Source organism: Notolepis coatsorum, assembly GCF_963971535.1.
Source record: "Notolepis coatsorum genome assembly, chromosome: 6".
Lineage (NCBI taxonomy): Eukaryota > Metazoa > Chordata > Actinopteri > Aulopiformes > Paralepididae > Notolepis > Notolepis coatsorum.
This window is the reverse complement of record NC_140170.1, coordinates 56,122,781-56,147,468: the sequence shown is the minus strand read 5'-3', so window position 1 is coordinate 56,147,468 and position 24,688 is coordinate 56,122,781.

Below are 24,688 nucleotides of genomic sequence, written 5' to 3'. Positions count from 1 at the left end.
AACCACCACTACACACAAACCAAATCAAAATTGTTATACAACAGTCAAATGTACCTACTCTCAGCAAGCTAAGTGACTCAAAGCACAATGAAACAAGATGGCTACTTTTTATTGTAGTTGGTTCATGGTACAAATTCAATGTAACAATCAAATTCAATGTAATTATCAATAACATTAACTAGATATTTTTGGATCTCAATAGCTAATTGTATCGTTGGCGCCCTGATGTGCCTGATCAGCCTCTAGATACCAAAGCAGACAGGGCCAAACCCATAGTTTAGGTTGTACCAAACTTGTAGCCATATTGTAAGAAAGAAAACTACACAAGATTCTGTGCAAAGCCCTCTATTTCTTAGCCCAGGGCTACATTTGTGAATGCTATTGTTAATCCTGCATTGGGTCTAATCCTGCTTTAGAACAAGTCTTGCTAGCTCAAGGCTAAAGTCAGGATTCTCCCATTTTAGAATGTGCCAGTGAGAAATATCTTACAGAAAAGTATCATGGTATTTATGTCGATCAAAAATTATGTAAACACCATATTACCATTGTATATATCGAGTATCAATTTCCTCTTTTTACACATAACTCTACACTAACTTCCCTAGTAGTGCAGTTTAGCCCCACATGGATTATTTTCTTTGATTGTTCATTCATTTTTTATTTGAGTTATGTATATTAAATATGATATGATGTGGGACCAGAGTTAAGGGCATGGCTACAAGATACAGAGTTGGACCTCCGACGTTACACGAAAGAAGAAGAAACAACTCTGCTTAGAGACAGGGATTCTGCCTGGGCTCAAGCCAGACACTCAGGGGATCCTGCTAATTGGTTAATTTTCATGAAATAAATGTACCTCTGCTAGAACAACAGCAACATTTAGCTTATAATTGGACCAATTCACAACCTCATATACAAACATGACAAAATTGTGGAAGGTGGTTCATCTAGCAAAACAGGACCAACCTACACAGGTTGCATATGGTGGCTGTTTGCACTGCATGGACTCCAGGTGGATTGGATGGACTTTCCATTCCAGTTATTGCAGAAGAGTTCAGAACAGTCAGTGCATGTATTTCATCTTTCTATTTCAACGGGTGAGTTTCCTTATGCTTGAAAATTGGCCATTGTGACCCCCATTCATCATAAGAGTGGAGATAGAAGTGACTTAAACAATTAGCGCCCACTATTCTAGTCAAGTCAAGTCAAGAGTTTTATTTGTCACGGCATAGAAGTATACAATGAAATGCGGGGGGTCTTGCCCGCAACGATTGTGCATAATACAATAGTAATATATAATAATATAATAAGAATCCAATAGAGCGACATTGTGCAATAATACAAGTAATCAAAGTAGGGCATATCGGTATATGTACATGAGTTATTTACAGAGCATGGTAGGACATGCTAGGTCCTGTGGTAGTGCAATACACGGTTAGCTACGCATGAGGCACTGGGTCTTTATGTACACTGCTATACAATGCTATATTATCCAATCTCAAGTTATACTATACTATTCTTAAAGTGACCTTTCTACCATGCTTGTCTAAAATCATGGAATCCTTGATTGAGAAATAACTCAAATACTTCATTTCAACTCATTCAGTTTTAAATCTGGATCAATCTGGACTTGGAACAAATCACAGCACTATTTCAGCAGTCACATTAATTACAAATGACATTATATCTGCAGTAGATAACAAGAAGCATTGGGTGTTTTTGGACTTGCTCTCTTTATGAGATTATTCTTTGTTTTGTATTTGCCCTCTGCCAGTCTTAAGCTGAGCTATTCTTTGTTTTGTTTTTGCTGCTGCCTTTGGAGTATTTTTGTAACATTTCACCCCTGGCTCGAAGTGTTCGAATTAAAGGAGCAGTGCTCACATTTGACAATTTACATCTACCTCTCCCTCGTCTCTGTTTGCGCTTGGGTCCTCTGCCAACACAATCCCTAACACATTTGATACAGTGGATCATCCTTTGCTTTTATGAAATTATATAACATTGGTATGGGTAGAAAATCCTGTGACTGGTTTCAGAATAATTGAAAAATGCCCAATCAGAATTCTTACAGATAACAAAGGGTGTTCCACAGGGTTCCATCCTGGGTCCTCTTCACCTTTATATAAATTATATTGTCCATTTACACGTGGATGATACAATTATATACTGTATAGCTGACACTGCGTGTTATTTGAGTGTTTCCAAATGAATGAGCTACAGAAATCCAAAGTGTTTCTGTTTAGCAAAAGAAATTGGACTAATGTCTGACAAAGATCCCCCTATATTGTCTGACTTTTCAATGATTTCACTACTGGGTCTGACACATTATTATATGCAACTTTTTACAATATCAGATAGTTACATGTGCTTGGAATTACAACCTAAAAGTAGATTTCAGTAGAATAACCATTTAGATACACCTTTTGATATTGCAGTTGCTGACATTTTCACTAGAGGACAGCACATAATAATGACGGACAGCCCCATGAGCGACTTCACTTAGCACTTTGGATAAAAGCGCTAAATGCAGTCCATTTACCATTTACCATGAGTACTTCAGAAAAACACCCCTGTTCTCATACAATATAGCTAATAGTTGAGCAGTTAGCTGCTTGGAACTGATTGGCCAATCAGAAGAACAATATACTCTCCCTCCAACAAACACACAGTGATATTTCCTCCTCCAATCATATTGGAAGATAATTATTAGGATACACTTTGTATAATCACTATGCATCACTGCAATATCTGCACCTGCATGTATTATATACAAAGTTTAATAATTCTGGACTACAGCTTTGAGTAAAATATTTTTTGTCTCTCTTATCTTGCAGCATATTTTAAGGTTTTTTAATATTAAAATATATTTTTAAGAATTGTTTGATTTATGTCCAATATGAATGCGCTGTTGAGTATGTAAATGTTTTTAAAGGAGATTTCTACTTATTTTTAGTGTTTGACACCTGTATGAATACGCTGGCGATTCTTTAAGTTTCCAGAGTGAACAAAGCTCTTCCCACACTGGTCACAGGGATAGCGCTTCTCTCAAGAATGAATATTCTGGTGTCTCTTTAAGTGTCCAGATGTACTGAAGCTCTTCCCACATTGGTCACATTGGCTTCTCTCCTGTATGAATATGCTGGTGTCTCTTTAAAATGCCAGACTGACTGAAGCTCTTCCCACACTTGTCACAGGGATAGAACTTCTCTCCTGTATGAATGTTCTGGTGTGTCTTTAAGTATGAGTACTTCAGTAAAACAGCCCTGTTCTCATACAATAGAGCCAATAATTGAGCAGTTAGCTGCTTGGAACTGATTGGCCAATCAGAAGAAGAATAGACTCCCCATCCATCAAACACATGGTGATATTTCCTCCTCCAATCACCTTGGAAGACAACTATTAGGCTACACTTTGTACAATCACTATGCATCACTGCACTATCTGCATATATTTTTGTTTAATTTGTACATATTTCACTTAAAATATATAAATATTCTCTCTCTTACAATATACTGGTTGAGCTAATCAGAGGCAAATTGAAGTTACATTTTAAGCTATTGCCCATCAGAGGTATTACCCTTACCCTAACCCTAATCAACAAGCGAAGAAAATAAACCATGTGGGGCTAGACTGCATTACCAGGGAAGTTAGTGTAGAGGTATGTGTAAAAAGAGGAAATTGTCAAAAAATAAACAGGCAAATTATTAATAAACCACCACTACACACAAACCAAATCAAAATTGTTATACAACAGTCAAATGTACCTACTCTCAGCAAGCTAAGTGACTCAAAGCACAATGAAACAAGATGGCTACTTTTTATTGTAGTTGGTTCATGGTACAAATTCAATGTAACAATCAAATTCAATGTAATTATCAATAACATTAACTAGATATTTTTGGATCTCAATAGCTAATTGTATCGTTGGCGCCCTGATGTGCCTGATCAGCCTCTAGATACCAAAGCAGACAGGGCCAAACCCATAGTTTAGGTTGTACCAAACTTGTAGCCATATTGTAAGAAAGAAAACTACACAAGATTCTGTGCAAAGCCCTCTATTTCTTAGCCCAGGGCTACATTTGTGAATGCTATTGTTAATCCTGCATTGGGTCTAATCCTGCTTTAGAACAAGTCTTGCTAGCTCAAGGCTAAAGTCAGGATTCTCCCATTTTAGAATGTGCCAGTGAGAAATATCTTACAGAAAAGTATCATGGTATTTATGTCGATCAAAAATTATGTAAACACCATATTACCATTGTATATATCGAGTATCAATTTCCTCTTTTTACACATAACTCTACACTAACTTCCCTAGTAGTGCAGTTTAGCCCCACATGGATTATTTTCTTTGATTGTTCATTCATTTTTTATTTGAGTTATGTATATTAAATACAGTTTACTTCATCCCTCCTTCATTATGGTGTGCATTTAGGCCTTGTATGTGTAACGGATATGCACCGCGATAGTGTGACCAGAGATGTGGCTGGCTCGGTAGCGGTGCATGGAAGTAAAACTCACTCCCCAGAGGCATTCAAGCTCAGCGCTTAGAGAAGAATTCCTCTCTTGGCGCAGCGGTTTGTGTTGCTTCCCCCCGTGCGGACGCCCGGGGTTCGACTCCCACTCAAGGCACGGTCGAAGTAGTGGCAGGTTCTATGTTGAACCGGCTACAGTGGTGCCGTGACCCGGATGCCTTGGGTGGTGTGAGTTTAGGGGGGGTGAGTGCTTTGAGTGAGCATTTGTGAATGCTATTGTTAATCCTGCATTGGGTCTAATCCTGCTTTAGAACAAGTCTTGCTAGCTCAAGGCTAAAGTCAGGATTATCCCATTTTAGAATGTGCCAGTGAGAAATCTCTAACAGAAAAGTATCATGGTATTTATGTCAATAAAAAATTATGTAAACACCATACCATCAGTATCATCGTTTAAATGGGATTATACAGTGGTATTATTTAACTGCAAAGGTGGTACCAAGGCTATACATGACTTTTACCATGGCCGTAACTGTAGTTCCAATACCAATTAACATGTGATAGGGCAACAAAAAACATCCTTATTCATGTATTTTTTATTAGATGTTAAAGCCCAACTTGCAGGTTAAACCATACTCTTCAATTATGGGTAGTTTACATCATTGGTATCTAATTTCATCCTTTATTTTTTTCCATTTGAAATGCCACTCAGAAAGGGGTAAAAAGGTCCATGCACGAATAACATGCACGTGCGAATCAAAAAAGCTTATCAGACGCTATTAGGGCCATGACGTCACGTCGGGTATCTTTCCCCTACTTCTGATCCACTACAAGGAGTTTTGACGAATGCAGAAAGCTATTTCCTTGATCCAAATGGACGCCTTACAAGACGCAAATGGGTTTAATCGTCGGAAACTTTGATGGACCAGCTACAACTGGTTGAAACAAGGTAGTTATAATAAAATATGAAATGAGGTAAGATAAAATAAAATAGTCAATGTTTACAGAAAGTGTCTTGCGTATAAGTGTATGTGCATATTAAGTTGAAGTGCAGGGTGTGTGTGTTTGTGTGTGTGTGTGTTTTATCAGGTGTGTGTGTTCAAGAGGGATATCTCCTGTTCTTGTCCTTGTTCAGGAGTATTATGGCTTGTGGGAAAAAACTGCCCCTGTTCCGGTTTCTCCGCTAGAGAAAGAATCTATAAAAAAAATCATATTCATGCATGGATCAAATAAAGTACATAAAACCATCTCAGGCAGACAGCGCTGCATGTGAGTGTGGAGACCCTGAGCAGACTGTTGACCACATCCTGACCATCTGCCCCCTATACAAACCACCCTCGGAAGCCAGCCTCTTTGATGTGGGACCAGAGTTAAGGGCATGGCTACAAGATACAGAGTTGGACCTCCGACGTTACACGAAAGAAGAAGAAACAACTCTGCTTAGAGACAGGGATTCTGCCTGGGCTCAAGCCAGACACTCAGGGGATCCTGCTAATTGGTTAATTTTCATGAAATAAATGTACCTCTGCTAGAACAACAGCAACATTTAGCTTATAATTGGACCAATTCACAACCTCATATACAAACATGACAAAATTGTGGAAGGTGGTTCATCTAGCAAAACAGGACCAACCTACACAGGTTGCATATGGTGGCTGTTTGCACTGCATGGACTCCAGGTGGATTGGATGGACTTTCCATTCCAGTTATTGCAGAAGAGTTCAGAACAGTCAGTGCATGTATTTCATCTTTCTATTTCAACGGGTGAGTTTCCTTATGCTTGAAAATTGGCCATTGTGACCCCCATTCATCATAAGAGTGGAGATAGAAGTGACTTAAACAATTAGCGCCCACTATTCTAGTCAAGTCAAGTCAAGAGTTTTATTTGTCACGGCATAGAAGTATACAATGAAATGCGGGGGGTCTTGCCCGCAACGATTGTGCATAATACAATAGTAATATATAATAATATAATAAGAATCCAATAGAGCGACATTGTGCAATAATACAAGTAATCAAAGTAGGGCATATCGGTATATGTACATGAGTTATTTACAGAGCATGGTAGGACATGCTAGGTCCTGTGGTAGTGCAATACACGGTTAGCTACGCATGAGGCACTGGGTCTTTATGTACACTGCTATACAATGCTATATTATCCAATCTCAAGTTATACTATACTATTCTTAAAGTGACCTTTCTACCATGCTTGTCTAAAATCATGGAATCCTTGATTGAGAAATAACTCAAATACTTCATTTCAACTCTGGCGATTCTTTAAGTTTCCAGAGTGAACAAAGCTCTTCCCACACTGGTCACAGGGATAGCGCTTCTCTCAAGAATGAATATTCTGGTGTCTCTTTAAGTGTCCAGATGTACTGAAGCTCTTCCCACATTGGTCACATTGGCTTCTCTCCTGTATGAATATGCTGGTGTCTCTTTAAAATGCCAGACTGACTGAAGCTCTTCCCACACTTGTCACAGGGATAGAACTTCTCTCCTGTATGAATGTTCTGGTGTGTCTTTAAGTATGAGTACTTCAGTAAAACAGCCCTGTTCTCATACAATAGAGCCAATAATTGAGCAGTTAGCTGCTTGGAACTGATTGGCCAATCAGAAGAAGAATAGACTCCCCATCCATCAAACACATGGTGATATTTCCTCCTCCAATCACCTTGGAAGACAACTATTAGGCTACACTTTGTACAATCACTATGCATCACTGCACTATCTGCATATATTTTTGTTTAATTTGTACATATTTCACTTAAAATATATAAATATTCTCTCTCTTACAATATACTGGTTGAGCTAATCAGAGGCAAATTGAAGTTACATTTTAAGCTATTGCCCATCAGAGGTATTACCCTTACCCTAACCCTAATCAACAAGCGAAGAAAATAAACCATGTGGGGCTAGACTGCATTACCAGGGAAGTTAGTGTAGAGGTATGTGTAAAAAGAGGAAATTGTCAAAAAATAAACAGGCAAATTATTAATAAACCACCACTACACACAAACCAAATCAAAATTGTTATACAACAGTCAAATGTACCTACTCTCAGCAAGCTAAGTGACTCAAAGCACAATGAAACAAGATGGCTACTTTTTATTGTAGTTGGTTCATGGTACAAATTCAATGTAACAATCAAATTCAATGTAATTATCAATAACATTAACTAGATATTTTTGGATCTCAATAGCTAATTGTATCGTTGGCGCCCTGATGTGCCTGATCAGCCTCTAGATACCAAAGCAGACAGGGCCAAACCCATAGTTTAGGTTGTACCAAACTTGTAGCCATATTGTAAGAAAGAAAACTACACAAGATTCTGTGCAAAGCCCTCTATTTCTTAGCCCAGGGCTACATTTGTGAATGCTATTGTTAATCCTGCATTGGGTCTAATCCTGCTTTAGAACAAGTCTTGCTAGCTCAAGGCTAAAGTCAGGATTCTCCCATTTTAGAATGTGCCAGTGAGAAATATCTTACAGAAAAGTATCATGGTATTTATGTCGATCAAAAATTATGTAAACACCATATTACCATTGTATATATCGAGTATCAATTTCCTCTTTTTACACATAACTCTACACTAACTTCCCTAGTAGTGCAGTTTAGCCCCACATGGATTATTTTCTTTGATTGTTCATTCATTTTTTATTTGAGTTATGTATATTAAATACAGTTTACTTCATCCCTCCTTCATTATGGTGTGCATTTAGGCCTTGTATGTGTAACGGATATGCACCGCGATAGTGTGACCAGAGATGTGGCTGGCTCGGTAGCGGTGCATGGAAGTAAAACTCACTCCCCAGAGGCATTCAAGCTCAGCGCTTAGAGAAGAATTCCTCTCTTGGCGCAGCGGTTTGTGTTGCTTCCCCCCGTGCGGACGCCCGGGGTTCGACTCCCACTCAAGGCACGGTCGAAGTAGTGGCAGGTTCTATGTTGAACCGGCTACAGTGGTGCCGTGACCCGGATGCCTTGGGTGGTGTGAGTTTAGGGGGGGTGAGTGCTTTGAGTGAGCATTTGTGAATGCTATTGTTAATCCTGCATTGGGTCTAATCCTGCTTTAGAACAAGTCTTGCTAGCTCAAGGCTAAAGTCAGGATTATCCCATTTTAGAATGTGCCAGTGAGAAATCTCTAACAGAAAAGTATCATGGTATTTATGTCAATAAAAAATTATGTAAACACCATACCATCAGTATCATCGTTTAAATGGGATTATACAGTGGTATTATTTAACTGCAAAGGTGGTACCAAGGCTATACATGACTTTTACCATGGCCGTAACTGTAGTTCCAATACCAATTAACATGTGATAGGGCAACAAAAAACATCCTTATTCATGTATCTTTTATTAGATGTTAAAGCCCAACTTGCAGGTTAAACCATACTCTTCAATTATGGGTAGTTTACATCATTGGTATCTAATTTCATCCTTTATTTTTTTCCATTTGAAATGCCACTCAGAAAGGGGTAAAAAGGTCCATGCACGAATAACATGCACGCGCGAATCAAAAAAGCTTATCAGACGCTATTAGGGCCATGACGTCACGTCGGGTATCTTTCCCCTACTTCTGATCCACTACAAGGAGTTTTGACGAATGCAGAAAGCTATTTCCTTGATCCAAATGGACGCCTTACAAGACGCAAATGGGTTTAATCGTCGGAAACTTTGATGGACCAGCTACAACTGGTTGAAACAAGGTAGTTATAATAAAATATGAAATGAGGTAAGATAAAATAAAATAGTCAATGTTTACAGAAAGTGTCTTGCGTATAAGTGTATGTGCATATTAAGTTGAAGTGCAGGGTGTGTGTGTTTGTGTGTGTGTGTGTTTTATCAGGTGTGTGTGTTCAAGAGGGATATCTCCTGTTCTTGTCCTTGTTCAGGAGTATTATGGCTTGTGGGAAAAAACTGCCCCTGTTCCGGTTTCTCCGCTAGAGAAAGAATCTATAAAAAAAATCATATTCATGCATGGATCAAATAAAGTACATAAAACCATCTCAGGCAGACAGCGCTGCATGTGAGTGTGGAGACCCTGAGCAGACTGTTGACCACATCCTGACCATCTGCCCCCTATACAAACCACCCTCGGAAGCCAGCCTCTTTGATGTGGGACCAGAGTTAAGGGCATGGCTACAAGATACAGAGTTGGACCTCCGACGTTACACGAAAGAAGAAGAAACAACTCTGCTTAGAGACAGGGATTCTGCCTGGGCTCAAGCCAGACACTCAGGGGATCCTGCTAATTGGTTAATTTTCATGAAATAAATGTACCTCTGCTAGAACAACAGCAACATTTAGCTTATAATTGGACCAATTCACAACCTCATATACAAACATGACAAAATTGTGGAAGGTGGTTCATCTAGCAAAACAGGACCAACCTACACAGGTTGCATATGGTGGCTGTTTGCACTGCATGGACTCCAGGTGGATTGGATGGACTTTCCATTCCAGTTATTGCAGAAGAGTTCAGAACAGTCAGTGCATGTATTTCATCTTTCTATTTCAACGGGTGAGTTTCCTTATGCTTGAAAATTGGCCATTGTGACCCCCATTCATCATAAGAGTGGAGATAGAAGTGACTTAAACAATTAGCGCCCACTATTCTAGTCAAGTCAAGTCAAGAGTTTTATTTGTCACGGCATAGAAGTATACAATGAAATGCGGGGGGTCTTGCCCGCAACGATTGTGCATAATACAATAGTAATATATAATAATATAATAAGAATCCAATAGAGCGACATTGTGCAATAATACAAGTAATCAAAGTAGGGCATATCGGTATATGTACATGAGTTATTTACAGAGCATGGTAGGACATGCTAGGTCCTGTGGTAGTGCAATACACGGTTAGCTACGCATGAGGCACTGGGTCTTTATGTACACTGCTATACAATGCTATATTATCCAATCTCAAGTTATACTATACTATTCTTAAAGTGACCTTTCTACCATGCTTGTCTAAAATCATGGAATCCTTGATTGAGAAATAACTCAAATACTTCATTTCAACTCATTCAGTTTTAAATCTGGATCAATCTGGACTTGGAACAAATCACAGCACTATTTCAGCAGTCACATTAATTACAAATGACATTATATCTGCAGTAGATAACAAGAAGCATTGGGTGTTTTTGGACTTGCTCTCTTTATGAGATTATTCTTTGTTTTGTATTTGCCCTCTGCCAGTCTTAAGCTGAGCTATTCTTTGTTTTGTTTTTGCTGCTGCCTTTGGAGTATTTTTGTAACATTTCACCCCTGGCTCGAAGTGTTCGAATTAAAGGAGCAGTGCTCACATTTGACAATTTACATCTACCTCTCCCTCGTCTCTGTTTGCGCTTGGGTCCTCTGCCAACACAATCCCTAACACATTTGATACAGTGGATCATCCTTTGCTTTTATGAAATTATATAACATTGGTATGGGTAGAAAATCCTGTGACTGGTTTCAGAATAATTGAAAAATGCCCAATCAGAATTCTTACAGATAACAAAGGGTGTTCCACAGGGTTCCATCCTGGGTCCTCTTCACCTTTATATAAATTATATTGTCCATTTACACGTGGATGATACAATTATATACTGTATAGCTGACACTGCGTGTTATTTGAGTGTTTCCAAATGAATGAGCTACAGAAATCCAAAGTGTTTCTGTTTAGCAAAAGAAATTGGACTAATGTCTGACAAAGATCCCCCTATATTGTCTGACTTTTCAATGATTTCACTACTGGGTCTGACACATTATTATATGCAACTTTTTACAATATCAGAGAGTTACATGTGCTTGGAATTACAACCTAAAAGTAGATTTCAGTAGAATAACCATTTAGATACACCTTTTGATATTGCAGTTGCTGACATTTTCACTAGAGGACAGCACATAATAATGACGGACAGCCCCATGAGCGACTTCACTTAGCACTTTGGATAAAAGCGCTAAATGCAGTCCATTTACCATTTACCATGAGTACTTCAGAAAAACACCCCTGTTCTCATACAATATAGCTAATAGTTGAGCAGTTAGCTGCTTGGAACTGATTGGCCAATCAGAAGAACAATATACTCTCCCTCCAACAAACACACAGTGATATTTCCTCCTCCAATCATATTGGAAGATAATTATTAGGATACACTTTGTATAATCACTATGCATCACTGCAATATCTGCACCTGCATGTATTATATACAAAGTTTAATAATTCTGGACTACAGCTTTGAGTAAAATATTTTTTGTCTCTCTTATCTTGCAGCATATTTTAAGGTTTTTTAATATTAAAATATATTTTTAAGAATTGTTTGATTTATGTCCAATATGAATGCGCTGTTGAGTATGTAAATGTTTTTAAAGGAGATTTCTACTTATTTTTAGTGTTTGACACCTGTATGAATACGCTGGCGATTCTTTAAGTTTCCAGAGTGAACAAAGCTCTTCCCACACTGGTCACAGGGATAGCGCTTCTCTCAAGAATGAATATTCTGGTGTCTCTTTAAGTGTCCAGATGTACTGAAGCTCTTCCCACATTGGTCACATTGGCTTCTCTCCTGTATGAATATGCTGGTGTCTCTTTAAAATGCCAGACTGACTGAAGCTCTTCCCACACTTGTCACAGGGATAGAACTTCTCTCCTGTATGAATGTTCTGGTGTGTCTTTAAGTATGAGTACTTCAGTAAAACAGCCCTGTTCTCATACAATAGAGCCAATAATTGAGCAGTTAGCTGCTTGGAACTGATTGGCCAATCAGAAGAAGAATAGACTCCCCATCCATCAAACACATGGTGATATTTCCTCCTCCAATCACCTTGGAAGACAACTATTAGGCTACACTTTGTACAATCACTATGCATCACTGCACTATCTGCATATATTTTTGTTTAATTTGTACATATTTCACTTAAAATATATAAATATTCTCTCTCTTACAATATACTGGTTGAGCTAATCAGAGGCAAATTGAAGTTACATTTTAAGCTATTGCCCATCAGAGGTATTACCCTTACCCTAACCCTAATCAACAAGCGAAGAAAATAAACCATGTGGGGCTAGACTGCATTACCAGGGAAGTTAGTGTAGAGGTATGTGTAAAAAGAGGAAATTGTCAAAAAATAAACAGGCAAATTATTAATAAACCACCACTACACACAAACCAAATCAAAATTGTTATACAACAGTCAAATGTACCTACTCTCAGCAAGCTAAGTGACTCAAAGCACAATGAAACAAGATGGCTACTTTTTATTGTAGTTGGTTCATGGTACAAATTCAATGTAACAATCAAATTCAATGTAATTATCAATAACATTAACTAGATATTTTTGGATCTCAATAGCTAATTGTATCGTTGGCGCCCTGATGTGCCTGATCAGCCTCTAGATACCAAAGCAGACAGGGCCAAACCCATAGTTTAGGTTGTACCAAACTTGTAGCCATATTGTAAGAAAGAAAACTACACAAGATTCTGTGCAAAGCCCTCTATTTCTTAGCCCAGGGCTACATTTGTGAATGCTATTGTTAATCCTGCATTGGGTCTAATCCTGCTTTAGAACAAGTCTTGCTAGCTCAAGGCTAAAGTCAGGATTCTCCCATTTTAGAATGTGCCAGTGAGAAATATCTTACAGAAAAGTATCATGGTATTTATGTCAATCAAAAATTATGTAAACACCATATTACCATTGTATATATCGAGTATCAATTTCCTCTTTTTACACATAACTCTACACTAACTTCCCTAGTAGTGCAGTTTAGCCCCACATGGATTATTTTCTTTGATTGTTCATTTATTTTTTATTTGAGTTATGTATATTAAATACAGTTTACTTCATCCCTCCTTCATTATGGTGTGCATTTAGGCCTTGTATGTGTAACGGATATGCACCGCGATAGTGTGACCAGAGATGTGGCTGGCTCGGTAGCGGTGCATGGAAGTAAAACTCACTCCCCAGAGGCATTCAAGCTCAGCGCTTAGAGAATAATTCCTCTCTTGGCGCAGCGGTTTGTGTTGCTTCCCCCCGTGCGGACGCCCGGGGTTCGACTCCCACTCAAGGCACGGTCGAAGTAGTGGCAGGTTCTATGTTGAACCGGCTACAGTGGTGCCGTGACCCGGATGCCTTGGGTGGTGTGAGTTTAGGGGGGGTGAGTGCTTTGAGTGAGCATTTGTGAATGCTATTGTTAATCCTGCATTGGGTCTAATCCTGCTTTAGAACAAGTCTTGCTAGCTCAAGGCTAAAGTCAGGATTATCCCATTTTAGAATGTGCCAGTGAGAAATCTCTAACAGAAAAGTATCATGGTATTTATGTCAATAAAAAATTATGTAAACACCATATTACCATCAGTATCATCGTTTAAATGGGATTATACAGTGGTATTATTTAACTGCAAAGGTGGTACCAAGGCTATACATGACTTTTACCATGGCCGTAACTGTAGTTCCAATACCAATTAACATGTGATAGGGCAACAAAAAACATCCTTATTCATGTATTTTTTATTAGATGTTAAAGCCCAACTTGCAGGTTAAACCATACTCTTCAATTATGGGTAGTTTACATCATTGGTATCTAATTTCATTCTTTATTTTTTTCCATTTGAAATGCCACTCAGAAAGGGGTAAAAAGGTCCATGCACGAATAACATGCACGCGCGAATCAAAAAAGCTTATCAGACGCTATTAGGGCCATGATGTCACGTCGGGTATCTTTCCCCTACTTCTGATCCACTACAAGGAGTTTTGACGAATGCAGAAAGCTATTTCCTTGATCCAAATGGACGCCTTACAAGACGCAAATGGGTTTAATCGTCGGAAACTTTGATGGACCAGCTACAACTGGTTGAAACAAGGTAGTTATAATAAAATATGAAATGAGGTAAGATAAAATAAAATAGTCAATGTTTACAGAAAGTGTCTTGCGTATAAGTGTATGTGCATATTAAGTTGAAGTGCAGGGTGTGTGTGTTTGTGTGTGTGTGTGTTTTATCAGGTGTGTGTGTTCAAGAGTCTTTAATAGGGATATATCCTGTTCTTGTCCTTGTTCAGGAGTATTATGGCTTGTGGGAAAAAACTGCCCCTGTTCCGGTTTCTCCGCTAGAGAAAGAATCTATAAAAAAAATCATATTCATGCATGGATCAAATAAAGTACATAAAACCATCTCAGGCAGACAGCGCTGCATGTGAGTGTGGAGACCCTGAGCAGACTGTTGACCACATCCTGACCATCTGCCCCCTATACAAACCACCCTCGGAAGCCAGCCTCTTTGATGTGGGACCAGAGTTAAGGGCATGGCTACAAGATACAGAGTTGGACCTCTGACGTTACACGAAAGAAGAAGAAACAACTCTGCTTAGAGACAGGGATTCTGCCTGGGCTCAAGCCAGACACTCAGGGGATCCTGCTAATTGGTTAATTTTCATGAAATAAATGTACCTCTGCTAGAACAACAGCAACATTTAGCTTATAATTGGACCAATTCACAACCTCATATACAAACATGACAAAATTGTGGAAGGTGGTTCATCTAGCAAAACAGGACCAACCTACACAGGTTGCATATGGTGGCTGTTTGCACTGCATGGACTCCAGGTGGATTGGATGGACTTTCCATTCCAGTTATTGCAGAAGAGTTCAGAACAGTCAGTGCATGTATTTCATCTTTCTATTTCAATGGGTGAGTTTCCTTATGCTTGAAAATTGGCCATTGTGACCCCCATTCATAAGAGTGGAGATAGAAGTGACTTAAACAATTAGCGCCCACTATTCTAGTCAAGTCAAGTCAAGAGTTTTATTTGTCACGGCATAGAAGTATACAATGAAATGCGGGGGTCTTTCCCGCAACGATTGTGCATAATACAATAGTAATATATAATAATATAATAAGAATCCAATAGAGCGACATTGTGCAATAATACAAGTAATCAAAGTAGGGCATATCGGTATATGTACATGAGTTATTTACAGAGCATGGTAGGACATGCTAGGTCCTGTGGTAGTGCAATACACTGTTAGCTACGCATGAGGCACTGGGTCTTTATGTACACTGCTATACAATGCTATATTATCCAATCTCAAGTTATACTATACTATTCTTAAAGTGACCTTTCTACCATGCTTGTCTAAAATCATGGAATCCTTGATTGAGAAATAACTCAAATAATTCATTTCAACTCATTCAGTTTTAAATCTGGATCAATCTGGACTTGGAACAAATCACAGCACTATTTCAGCAGTCACATTAATTACAAATGACATTATATCTGCATTAGATAACAAGAAGCATTGGGCTGCTCTTTTTGTAGATCTATCTAAAGCATTTTGTGAGGGTCCACCTGTCTCTGGACCTTTCTCCCCTTTCCATCCTCCTCAACAGCCCCCACCCTTGCACAGACTTTCCTCTACTCCTCAACAGCCCCCACCTTTGTACAGACTTTTCCCAGCCCCTGGATCTTTGTTGTCACTACCCCTCCTGGTGCATTGGTTTATGTTTAATGTCTACATGTCTCTCTGTGCCCTTCCCCTGCTACATTGTCTCTTGTTCCCTTGTTAATTGTTATTTATTAGTTCCTTGTATGCTTCCCTGTTTATTTCCCCAGTGTGTTTGGTCTTGTGTTTTCCTGTAGCCCTGTGTGTTAGTTCCGCCTTTCCCTCATGTGCGTCTTGTTTTGCTAATTGCCCTACTGTCTCTCTAGTGTTAATTGTTTCCCCTATATCTGGTGTGTGTTCCCTGCTCTTGTTGTCGGTTCATTGTTTCGGTTCCATGTTTGATGTCCACGTCCTTGTTCTCCTTTGTTCATAGTAAGTTTCCCTGCAGTGAATTTGTTTTGTGTTTTTGGACTTGCTCTCTTTATGAGATTATTCTTTGTTTTATATTTGCCCTCTGCCAGTCTTAAGCTGAGCTATTCTTTGTTTTGTTTTTGCTGCTGCCTTTGGAGTATTTTTGTAACATTTCACCCCTGGCTCGAAGTGTTCGAATTAAAGGAGCAGTGCTCACATTTGACAATTTACATCTACCTCTCCCTCGTCTCTGTTTGCACTTGGGTCCTCTGCCAACACAATCCCTAACACATTTGATACAGTGGATCATCCTTTGCTTTTATGAAATGATATAACATTGGTATGGGTAGAAAATCCTGTGACTGGTTTCAGAATAATTGAAAAATGCCCAATCAGAATTCTTACGGATAACAAAGGGTGTTCCACAGGGTTCCATCCTGGGTCCAGTCCTCTTCACCTTTATATAAATTATATTGTCCATTTACACGTGGATGATACAATGGACCTGTCTCAAAACCCTGCCCTCTTTTCTTGATCCTCCAATCACAGCTGTCGCTTACCTCTGACTTCCTCGTACAAACAAAGTCTGTGATTGGAGGATCAAGAAAAGGGGCAGGGTTTGAGATAGGTCTATTATATACTGTATAGCTGACACTGCGTGTTATTTGAGTGTTTCCAAATGAATGAGCTGGTAGTGAAAAGGTTAACCTTCTGTAGTGTGGTAGTGAAAGGTTAACCTTCTGTAGTGTGGTAGTGAAAGGGTTAACCTTCTGTAGTGTGCTAGTGAAAGGTTAACCATCTGTAGTGTGGTAGTGAAAGGGTTAACTTTCTGTAGTGTGGTAGTGAAAGGTTAACCTTCTGTAGTGTGGTAGTGAAAGGTTAACCATCTGTAGTGTGGTAGTGAAAGGGTAACCTTCTGTAGTGTGGTAGTGAAAGGTTAACCGTCTGTAGTGTGGTAGTGAAAGGGTTAACCGTCTGTAGTGTGGTAGTGAAAGGTTAACCTTCTGTAGTGTGGTAGTGAAAGGGTTAACGATAGGTTATGTATATAACCTAGTTATATGAGTACTGGCTAAGCGTCCCGCTCTTAAGTCATACCGAGATATACCTCATCTCATGTACCTAGTGTACTCCATCAACGAATAAAAAAACAAATACACCCAGCACCTGCCAGGCCCCGCCCTAGTGACGTACTATATAGTACTAGGCGTGGTCACGACTCACTCTTCCTCGGAAAATCGTTTCCAAAGAAAAGTTTCCCCAAGGGAACTCAGGGCACGCTAAGAGCGGGACGCTTAGCCAGTACTCATATAACTAGGTTATATACATAACCTATCGTTATATACTCGTACTGGCATCGCGTCCCGCTCTTAAGCCATACCGAGATATGGGGTAGAGCGGACGCGAGGCCCGACAAATGCACCCCCTGAGGACCCGTAAGCCCACATCAGGGGGGAGGGGAGTCCCGTCACCCCACTCTTCCTAATGAAGAGGGGGCGGCAGTCAACTCCACCCGAGTGCGAACAAGAGGGAACTAGAACCTCTTGAACGCACAGCACAGGCGGAACCACGTGTGACACAACACATTGTGGCCCACACCCACACACTCCTGCTACCCCACCAAAGGACGGGATGCAGGAGAGGCCACAGACCTCAGAACCGCCTGGGAGACAGAACCCCCGGTCATGTCCATGAGGTAAAACCTTACGAAGGGACCCGGTGAGGACCATGAAGCCGCAGCACAGATGTCCTCCACCGAGGCCCCACCCAGTAGAGCGGCAGAGGCCGCCACCCCACGAGTGGAGTGCGCCCTGACGCCCCCAGGAGGGGCCAGCCCAGCCAACGTGTAGCAAAAGGCAATGCCCTCGCACAACCAATGGGACAGGCGCTGTTTCGACAGTGCCTTACCAGCACGAGAGCCACCGTAACAGACAAAGAGCTGATCGGTAGCCCTGAGGCCCTGAGTACGGCTGAGGTAAACCGCCAAAGCCCGGACCGGACATGACAGGTGAAGGCCCGCCTCCAACTCACTAGCGTGAGGAGGCGGATGAAACGCCTGAACCATAATATCCCTGGAGCGGAAAGAACTCCGGATATTTTTAGGCACGAAGGCAGGATTAGGCCGCAGAGTGGCACCGCAATCGGAACGAAAAGACAGGCACTCTGGCCGTACCGAGAGAGCACAAAGCTCACCCACGCGTTTAGCGGAGGTGACGGCCAGCAAGAATGCGGTCTTGAACGACAGCTGTTCCAACGGCGCTTGCTCAAGAGGCTCAAACGGGGCCAAGGACAACCGACCGAGGACCAATTGAAGATCCCAGCTCGGAGCCAAAGAGCGTTTTACCGGCTTAACGCATCGAGCGCCAAGCAGGAAATGCCTCACAAGAGGGTGGCTGAACAAAACAACACCCTCAAATCCCTCATGATAAGAGGATATAGCTGCTGCATATACCCTCACCGTCAAGGCCGACAGTCTATCAAGGAGAGACTGAAGGTAAATAAGGACAGCATCCAGGGGGCAGGACACCGGGTCCCTGCCCCCCGCCTTACACCACTCTTGGAACATACGCCACCTACCCGCGTAAAGCGCGACAGTGGAGGGAGCATGCGCATTCCGGATGGTATCAACCACAGAAGGGTCCATCCTCTCCAGACTTACCCTCTCACCAGCCAAACCATCAGGGGTTGGTATATCACGGGGGGCTGACACAGCGACCCGTGTGCTTGAGAGAGGGCCCCCGCCGACCAAGGAATAGGCCACGGCGGGGCTACCAGTAGCTGGATCAGGACCGGGAACCACACCGCTGTGCCCCGGTCCGGCGCGACCAGGATCATGGTCCTGCGCTCCCTCCGTATCCGCTCCAACAACTGACTCAACAGATGTATAGGGGGAAAGGCGTACAGAAGGCCGGGCGGCCATGGAAACATTGAGAAGGCATCCACCCCCAAGGGGGGATGATCTTCCCGACTGACCGAGAACCACAAGGGGCACTTGTGAGATTGTCTGCTCGCAAACAGATCCACTGAAGCTTCCCCGAAGCGATCCCAGATCTGCCTGACTATATCGTGGCGCAGTTCCCACTCGCCGGCACGAGGACCGCCCCGAGACATCATATCCGCGCCCACATTCTCCTTGCCAGGGATGTGGAGCGCCCTCAGACTGCGTAGCCTGTTTAGAGCTGCCCATAGCCAGAGTTCGACCGCCGCCCGGTGCAGGCGGATGGATCGTGTCCCACCCTGCCTGTTGATATACGCCGCTGCCGTCATACTGTCCGTTCTGACCAGAACGTGCTCGCCTACCACCAGGTGGGCAAACCGTCTGAGGACCAGGAGGACCGCCCTCAATTCCAACACATTGATGTGCAGGGTAGACCGGGCAGCATGGATTGTCCAGCTGCCCCCCACTGCGTTGGTCCGACACGTCCCTCCCCAACCCGTGAGGGAAGCGTCGGTGAAGACCGTGACGTGTGAGCGCCTGCTGCCCATGGGGACCCCATTGGTGAGGACACCAGGCCTCCTCCAATGGGCGAGATCCCCCCATATCGACAAAGGAACCGTCAACCGTTTCCGTTTGTCCCTCACCGAGTCTATTCTCATACTGGAGAACCACCTCTGTATCCTCCTCATGAAAAGGAGGCCAAGAGGGACCACCGCGTGAGCAGATGCCATCATACCGAGCAGGCGCATCACTTGCAGCGCCGCGTCCGTCTTCCCAGGACGGAAACACCGAGCGCGTGGAGGATAGACACCCTCCGTTGCTCCGAGAGGGTTACAATCATGGGCCTCGACCTCAATGTCAAGCCCAAGTACTCCACCTGTTGACTGGGAAGAGGCGTACTCTTCTTCCAGTTCACAGCAAAACCCAGCTTGGTGAGGAATTCCACCACCAGCCTGGTATGAGACCTGGCGACCTCCTCCTCTGGCTGAGGAGCAGAATGTCGTCGAGATAGAATAGAATTCGTATTCCCTGATGACGTAGAGGCTCCAGCGCAGTCTCTACGCACTTGGTGAATGTGCGGGGAGCCAGATAATAGCCGAACGGCAACCTCTGGTATTCGTACGCTACGCCCTAAAACAGGAACCGTAGGAACTTCCTGTGAGGAGGGAAAATCGGGATGTGAAAATACGCATCCTTCAGGTCTATGGAGGTGAACCAGTCTCCCACTCTGACAGCAAGTAGCAGATGTTTGACGGTCAACATTCTGAATGGTCTCGCCACAATCAGACGATTGAATGCAGACAGATCCAGTATAGGTCTGACCCCCCCCGTTTTTTTGGGCACCAGAAAATAACGGGAGTAGATGCCTGACATCGCGTCCTCTCTCGGGACCACGACTACGGCCCGCTTCGCCAACAGATTGGATCTCTTCGGCCAGAGCTGTCACTGCTTCTGACCCTGATAATAGGGTCTGCACCAAACCTGAGAACGGAGGGTGGGGTTGTGCGAACTGCAAAACAAGCCCCAGCCTCAACGTTCTCTCCATCCACCCCACCAAATGGCATTCTTGTCGCCATATGTGATAATAATCCCAGAGCGCACCCGCCGTTGACTGACGCTGGGCCGCAAGGAACAGTAGATAGGTGGCCCGGTCCCTCCCGCTGTGCGTAGCCTCTGAACCCGCCAAAGCGGACAGGGCGGTCACAACCAAGGGGGGACCCCGACAGAAAGGGCCGGTTTGATACGGGAGAAGCTACCATCAAACTGGTTGACACACGCTCTGCCTTGAACACCCCTCTAGCGCATGCTGAGGAGTTGTTCTACAGCTAGACATGCAAGGCGTGAGGACCCCATGGGTTCCTACACACCGTAGCCCTGCAGTGATATTGCTACCACCCAAATCACGCGCGCCTCTTCTTTGCAGACCACTGCCGATCTCGCGGGAGTGGGAGGCATCAACGTGATACCCCGCCTGGCGAAGGCGAGGTCGGGGTAACCCGTGCTGAGCATTCAAACGAAGAGGCCTCGAGTCCCCCTGCTGACCACTGTAAATAGTGGCAGCCGTAACACCAGGCTCACCAATCACACAACGTGTGGCGCGGGAGCCACGTGACAGCACAACATTCTCACGGACAGACCCAGGCTCAGCCATCAACTGGGTGTCAGCCCCTGTCCCCATGAGAAGCGAAACGTGGGGCCACATGCGCTTCAAAGAAGGTTCGCCGCCCGCAGCCCAAGGAAAACGATCAGAGCCCCTCTTCCGTTGGTGACGGGGAGAGGAGTGATCGGGGAGCGGGCTGTTCGCGGCAGAATGACGACGGCCGCCAAGGCTGTCGGCCTTGTGGACCCCTGTTGACTCTCCGCCCAGGGTACCACTGGTGGGGGAAACATGGCCACCTGTCGAGGGCCTCGCCACAGTCGCTGATGAGGCCGTGCTCCAACCTCTGGCTGCATAGCGTGAGGCGGTGTGGGACCCAGATCAACAACCGCCTGCGTCTCCGCAGAACGACCAAAGAGTCCCTCTGTGGAAAAAGGAGCCGTGAAGAAAGAAAACCTTTCTTCCCCAAGAGGAGATTGCTCCAACCAGAAATGCCTATTAACAAGCGTTGATATCATCCTAATCCTCCCCGCAGTTATAGCTTGCGACTGAGTCAAGATCTCTATAACACCAAAAACATGCAAAAAAAATTCAGCGTCGGCTGGTCCTGTAGCCCCACTACCCGACGCTAATGTGGACAGAAAAACAGTCAGCTGAGCCACAACACTGGCCGCCGCTAAATTCCATCCTGCAGCAGTATAGCTCTCATCAGTCCATACTGCCACCCGCCGGGCCGACTCGCTCTCAAGCATCGGCTTCCGGGTGGGACACCGTCGCTACCTGGCTACTTAGCCACGGCACACCCGCCCTGCACCCTGTTGTCAACCCATTTACCCGTAAAAAGGGTAAATAGGACTCAGCAAAATCCCCCACATTAGCTACCGACTGACCTTCATCAATGAACCGGTTAAGAGGAGGGAAAAGCGGCAACATCCCACGGCGGGGAACATTAGAACAGTGACCCAGCATTTCAGCATTAGCGTTAGCATTAGTGTTAGCAGCGTGCTCCAGGATCGCTTGGAAACCGTCCACTTCAGGGGAACGTTCACCAAAACATCCCGCCCCTGGCGCCGACACACAACTCGGTTGTGTAACAAAACAACCAGCATTACTAACACTAGCATCAATGCCTGATGACACAGGGCCTACCTGTGTACGAGCTGGCTCGATAGCCAAACCTTGCACGCTGTCCCTCGATCTGCTGCCACAAGACGAGGAAACATCAGAATAGACCCGACGTGTCGTTGGAACATGCCCCGAAGATTCCAGGGGTAAGCAAATCTCCGGTAAGCACTCAATATTACGCAATTTCTCTAAACTTTTCATGTCAACTAGTTGCATAGAGTGCACGCATCCGCTATGATGGAAACGAAAATAGAGGAAGAGTGAGTGGTGACCACGCCTAGTACTATATAGTACGTCACTAGGGCGGGGCCTGGCAGGTGCTGGGTGTATTTGTTTTTTACTCGTTGATGGAGTACACTAGGTACATGAGATGAGGTATATCTCGGTATGGCTTAAGAGCGGGACGCGATGCCAGTAAGAGTATATAACCTTCTGTAGTGTGGTAGTGAAAGGGTTAACGGTACTCAAGATTACTTATTTGTGCTAATGAGTAACTTAAAACATAGTTTTTAGGTTATTATTATTATTTATTTCACATGCTTTCATTTGTAGTTGACACATTGCACCATACCCACAAGGGCTGTCTTAATTCTGGCGATTAATCTGAGCCTATTGATTTTGGTGACCCCATGAACTGCCTCTAGCGCCACCATCTCCTTCATACCCTTCCTGGTTGCTGCACTACTCCACTGTTGGTCTCGGTCTTGGACACCTTCCACTCTGTCTGCCTATTGTCCCACCATTGCTTTTGATTGACAGGTACTGGAGGTGGGCGTGGCTGGAGCGCTGTTACAACCCCAGTATGTCAAGGGGAACGGGTGAATAACATAAAGGATAATTGTGTTGTGATAAATGAACCAAAGGAAAAATAAAGCAATGCCCACACGTTTAGGTGAAAGAAAATAATATATATTGTGCCTTTTATATATATATATACACAAACAAAAACACAGACTAATAGACAATGACAATGGTGGATTTGAGACACACAACCAAGGGGAGGGGGGGGGGGAGCTTGAATGATGCCAAAGGAATGAACTGAGTAAAACAAAACAAAACTAGCTCAGTAAGGAATATCTTATCTACCTATACACAAACACAAATATAAACTACTCCTCACTACCTACACTAACTAACCAAACATATGTCCAAAACATACAATGAGTGGCATCACTCCTGACCTAGTGTCTAGTGTCGAGTCTGCAACCTTTGAAACCCGATCGGTAATAAGATTTAAAAAAGAAGTAAAGAATGAAACACTTTTGAGGTAGTTTATTATATAAAAATGAATGAACGAGGTATAAAAGTGAATAAGATATAATAGGTGAAATAAAACAAAATACTAGTTCTTTGAACACAGAGTGATATGACCGGCCGGCCAAAGCGTGTGCTCCTAATGAAAAAGAGTGGAGTCCTCCCCTTCCTCCATTTCCTTATCACCCCTCTCCACGGCACATCATATAATTGGTGTGTGTGCGTGCGTGTGTGTTGGTGTGTGTGTGGTCAAAACCATAGAATGGGAAAAGGCGGGGAGACACAGAATGGGGCAGGCCAAGGCCGCTCTGGACAAGGCTGAGCGGCGTATGACAAGAGTCTCCTCTCTCTTGCTCCACTTCAAATACGCAATACCTACTCAAACGGCAGTGGGCCCTGTGTTTAAGGACATAGATGAGCTGGACAGACTCAATACACAGGCCCAGGCCAATTCCACCATTCATAAAGTACTGACAGTGGAACAAGCTCCGATACTTCCACGAATTGACTTAATCCCCTCACCTTTAGAGACCGGCTCTTTGACCTCCTTGCTCTATCCTAGCCTCCCTCTTTCCCCGGCAGCAGCACAGGCCCCCGAACTGTATAGCACAAATCCCCCCGCGTACGCACCGCACAGAGCCCCTGCTGGTCTGGAGATGATTCAAGCCCCAGTGATACACATCACCTCGGGGGTCCTAGATGTGGCTGAGACGTTGAGTGACCGTACATTGACACACTTAGTTGAACAGGTTGACAGGATTACACGTAATGCCCCACACCTGTTAACAGACCTCGGCAACCGCTATGGCAGAACCAGACAAGGGGGGTCCTCTGACACAACTTTACCCTGGGCTAAAGATAAACGGAGCACAGCGTGCAGTAGCAGAGTGTCTCTAGATGAGGAAAGTGAAGCAGGGGATGCAGAATGTCTGCCAGACAGAAGGACGGGCTACAGCCCTGTTATGGGGATTAACAGGCAAGAAGAGGAGCACCATGAGACGAGAGAAGTGGAAAAGATCAGTGTGATAAAGG